This window comes from Gavialis gangeticus, unplaced genomic scaffold (genome assembly GCF_001723915.1).
Source record: "Gavialis gangeticus isolate Ggan-Ray unplaced genomic scaffold, GavGan_comp1, whole genome shotgun sequence".
NCBI lineage: Eukaryota > Metazoa > Chordata > Crocodylia > Gavialidae > Gavialis > Gavialis gangeticus.
Window position 1 is genome coordinate 110,628,373 of NW_017729025.1, and position 5,389 is coordinate 110,633,761.

The following is a 5,389-nucleotide window of genomic DNA, read 5'->3' on the forward strand; positions in this document are numbered from 1 at the left end:
GGGGGGGGGGGGGGCCTGCCATGCTCCACCCACAAAACGCCCTATGTTCTGCCCACGAAATTCAGCTACCCTAAATTCCACAAGTCCCTACTCATGAGTCAGCTTGAAAGCAGGCATGAGGGATGACCCCAGACTGGCTGTGTTTCTGCAGTTGATAAATGTGAGAGTGAGGTGCACTTAAGAGCAAGTGCCCTTGGCAGTTCTGGGGACATTGTGTAAACATCCCCTTTGAAGTCTAAATCACTTTTGGAAATGACATTCAGACTCCAAAGCCAGTTAGACACTGAAAATGTTTCCTAATATCTACTTGTACACTTTTTCCTAAAGGCAGAAGGTGTTTGATCAATATTGTAGTTCCAAGTGATTTTTATGACCCTGCTCTCAGCAGGTAGCACTATGTAAAACATATCAACCTACACATTTCTAGCGAATCATCCAAAATACTAATTGCTTTAAGTATCAATTCAGGTGCTTCTTCATACAAATTAAATTTCCCAACAAATGCACAAGTAGCTTATCAGGAAGGAAAGGAGTTTGCAACATACAAGATCTTCCAATATTAAAACACACCTTTAATCTATATTAATTTCATAATTACTGGAATTACTGTGACTCTCTTCTGTTGTGCTAATTAATTTTGCATTCATGTCTTTTAAGTCTTAGATCTTTCATAAAACATATTAAACCCTAAAAGGACAGATGGAGTAATACAGGATAGTTGGTAATGGAACTGGGAGCCTTTCACAGAAATCTTTATCTATCTACTTTGTGTGGCCTGGATTTAGTAAAGAGGGAGAACAGTATGGGGAAGCACCATAAGCAACCAAAAATGAGTCCACTGCTGTTCATCAAGCTTTTTGTAAACTGATAGGTGCTGTGAGTTTGTTCTATATGCTGGGAATGGTTGGGTTTTGTGCCACTATTCTATCATTTTCCCACCGCTAGAGGCCACAACTGGATTTTCACACCCTGAAAAAAATAGTATGATTTGATCATAGAAAAAAGGGAGTGTCTTGTCAACCAAACAGCCTTGCTTAAATTAAATGGTTTGCCTTTCAAGAATGTGTTAATGACAGGCATCTGTACATAATTCACTTCCATCCACCTTGTTACATTGAAATAATGCAATTTACTTTTAACTCTTACTTATCCAAATTGTTGAAGAAAGGGACCAAATCCAGACCTTATGTAAGTGGGCAAATTAAAATAAGTAGCAGTTGTACTACTTAAGGCCTCCATTACACAGGCTTGAAGAGAGCAAGAAGTCATATTAGACATGTGGTCACCTGCATTGTGCAGGAAGATGGGTGTGGAGACCTGGTTTTCAATGTCCAAGGCAAAGTATCAGATGAAGCAGAGATGCAGCATGCAAGCACAATCATCTGCACCATGCTGCACTAATGCAAAAAAAAAATCTACAATGAAAGTAACTGTGTTTTTGGTGAAAACTATGATTTCCAATAAAATGAATCTTTCGGTTAGCTTGGGCTGAATTTAAAGCCATTTTTGCCAGTGTTTGTTAGTATTGCTAATATTTCTTAAAGCCTCAGGTCTTGAATTATTATTCTTGGAGAATCTGTATTTTTAACTACATTTGTGGACATCATGGTTTCAGAGAAAAGTTGAAAATTGACCTGTGTTTACTTCATAAACAAGAAGGAAATTTTTTTTTCGTCAGTCAATCTTATTATATTGGGAAGGGGGAAATTGAGGTTGGCAATGCTGTTTCAAATACCCCTCAGCAGTCACTTTTAGGGTGAATTATACTGAAACTTGCAAAGGATTCTGAAACCAGAAAAAACTCAGTAACTTCAGCTCACCTTTTCTCAGAGATTTTGGGCTTGCTCAAAACAAAAACTAAAACTAAACTGTGACTCAAATTAAGATTTTTTTTATACATCTCCCTTGCCAGAGTCTTTCATATTTGTCAGAACACAATCAGAAAGAACAGACTAGACTGGATGATATAAAATACCAACTAATGAAATGTTAAAAATTTGCAGGATGCAAAATAATGATGAATTGCAGTATTCAGAGTGGTTATACAGAAATTACAAAGAACCATTGTGTTTCTTAACTCTTAAGAGAGAATGCTACTGTACAAGCAAGTTTCTCCCATGTGCAACAGATAAAAATCAGAATTTAATCATCAGAAACCAGTTGAACAAGAACTTACTTAAACTGTTATGGCATACGATTTCTAAATGGGCCTCAGACTAGCTACAGTTTCTGCTAATGACAACATTCCTATTACAAATGGAATAAGAGAAGTGGTAGGGCAGAAAGCATAAGTTTTCATATTTACAGAGAGTACTGGAAGTCTAGGTTCTATGGTTGATTGTCTCAAGCATTTGCCAAGGGTGTGACTTTAGGCAGCTGATATTCAGTGGGAATTTCAAAAGAGCCCAGGGTGCCTAAATCCTGCTGAAATGTAAGGAGAGTTAGATGCTTAAGTTTATTCGATTCTTCTGAAACTCCTAGCTTTTATTTCAATGTGCATCAATTTTATAAAGCAAGGATTTAGAATGGTGGTCATTGGCAGGTCCCAAATGTTAAACAGTAATTTAACAAGCAACATCCTTCACAAAATTCTTAATTGTGTAATAATAGAGATTGCCCCCTACAGATATACCTGGCACAGAACCACAGAAAAAAAAGATTGAGAAAATTACCTCTATTTTTCCACCCCCAAAACATCTTAGTACTACCACAATCTTTACAATTTTAAAACTTCTTCCCAAGGAATGTCAGTGTTCCACAAGCTGCACCTCCAAACAAACCAGATTACTCCCTTTCTCAGATTCATAGTCTGCAAATTGTACAATCCAATTACACTGTAATATGTCAATCGACCATTTTGTACAACACGCAGAAACTCTATCCCTGCAATAAATGTGTCTGTGTATACATGTCCCAAAACTATGCTGCCTCAAGTGGCTGTGCTCTTGTATTTATTTTTTCAATAGGGGTTTTCTTTTCTGTCTTCTCAGCTTTATCCTGTTCCTCTACTAGATCTTTTTCACACAATCTCCTAAACTGAATGTAAAATTAGGAGTGTGTTCATCAGGCAATATAACTCCCTCCTTCTCTGACTCTATTACATATCAAATTATGTTCTTTTATTTGAATGGTTGTAAAACATCAGGCAGATGACAAGGTAGATTTGCACCTTATAGACTGTGTAAATTATATGTATAGCATAAACCAGCACACAGGACTTTGGCTCCAGCTCTCCCAGCTGCCTTTCACCCACTTGGCCACCTGCACCGGGCAAACAGAGTGGGTGAAAGGCAGCCAGGACCTAGAGCCAGAGCCCTTCATGCTGGGGCAAGAGCTGCCCAGCTGAAGCTTTCTCTCGGCCTGGAGCAGGGCAGCTGGAGCAGGACAGGAGCTACTGCTGGAGGCAAAGGGAGCAAAGCAGCACCCAGGCAGCTGCAGCCGCACTGGAAGCGGCCCCGCCAGAAGCTGTGTGTACTGGCCAGGGCTGAGCCAATGCACGCAGGCTGGAGCACAGAGCAGGCTGCCCTGGGCTGGACTTGGCCCCATACGAGTGCCACAGGGACAGCTGCAAGCTGGCAGGTGCCCCCATGAGCCAGATCTGGCCCCCAGGCCATATTTTGCCCACCCCTGGCAATAAACTTTTGTAAGCCTGAGCTCATTTCAATAGATTCTGTGAAAGCACATGCACAGAGCAGTGTATCAAATAGAGCAATTTGAATGCAAAAGACAGGCAGGGGAGGAAAAGGGGAGCAGTGCTTGGAGAGGCAAACAAATGATAAACCCGCAGGGACAAAGGGGTCCCTAGATTAGCACAAAAGCTAATCTAGGTAATGAGATAAGAATCCATAGTCCCTGTTTAGAGCATCCTTAATACAATCCAGTCTGTGGATGATTTCTTGTTTTACAATTTTGCATTCAAGTTCATTTTTAAAGTTTTGTTATCAAAGAACAGCTACTCTGAGGTCCGTGATCCCTCCCTCCCTCCTTTCCCTATCTATGTAGTAGAAACCTGCCTTACCTCTGCTTGACATAAACTGGAATAGACTAACATGGCTAACTGCCTTTCCAAAATTGCAGCCTTTTAAAAGTTAAAGTGCCTTTTGTACCTCCAATGCACCATCCAAGGTTTTGGAAACAAAATGTTTTTAGTTGTATGAGCATGTGTGCAGGTATGTGCAGGTATGAGACTAATATCCTGTTACTACCTTTAAAAATATTTGCATAGAGACTGGGGAAATTTAGGGAAAATCCGTAAGATTATTTGATGCCGAGCCAAGTTCACAATGTAATTTATCTGAATGTATGAATGTTTCTTATTGATTACTGCTCCTATTTCAAGTCAACCAGCCTTCTATTTGGCAAGAAGAATATCTAAATCCTCCTGAATAAGTCACCCTCTACAATTTTTAAAAGGATTATTTTAAGTTTAACCTTGCATAGGAAGAAGAGCAACAATTCCACTCCCTGGAATTGTTTTCACAACCAAATATTTTTCACAACTGTCTCTTCAGACCAAACCAGACACTTCAAATCCCCACTCATAGCTGCATGTTGCAAAACCAAAAATGCAAAAAACACCGTACAACATGCTGTAACAAAAAGCAAGCAAACTGAAGAACTGCAATGGCAGGGGAGTCATTGGTTAATATATGGTCAGAGGATCCAAGAAAGAAGACTATACCCCATGCTACAGAAGGCAGCAAAAAACCTTCATAGTCCTTGCTGATTTGCTAGGGGGAAACATTCCTATATAAAATTGTTCATAGCTAGTTTATGATCTTGTGCCAAGGTTGTTTTTCAGGTAAAAGCTCTTCTCTTTCCCCAGTATTCACCTCACAAATGTATTTGTGGAGCATAATCATATCCCCTCTCAATCTCCATGTTGTTAACTAAGCAAGCCCAGGCTCTTTTAATCTTCTTTCATAAGGAAATATCTCCTTTCATAAGGAAATATCTCCATTTCCTTACACCTCTTAGTGGCCCTTATTTGTACTATTCCAGTTTATGTTAATCTTTTTTGATCAGCTATTTAGAACTGCACAGTATCCCCAATGGAGCTGTACCTGTGCCTTATATATTGGTACAGGGGTGGACAAAATACAGTCCCCAGCCCACATAGGGATTTCGTTCACCCCACAGCAGGTACCTGAGTCCTGCCTGGCTCAGGTGCCATCCAGCCCATGGTGCATCCTGCTGCCACTGGGTGCGCAGCAGGGCTGGGTGGCTCCATGGGTGGACTCCATTTCTTGACAATCCTGGAAGCAGTCCTAGCTGCCAATGGCCCAGGCCCCATGGAGACCAGGCAAGACTCATAGGCAGGGCCTGAGGCCCAGGCTGAGCACACAGACCTGACCCCAGCCCTAGCTCACCCAGTGGGGGGGGGGGGGGG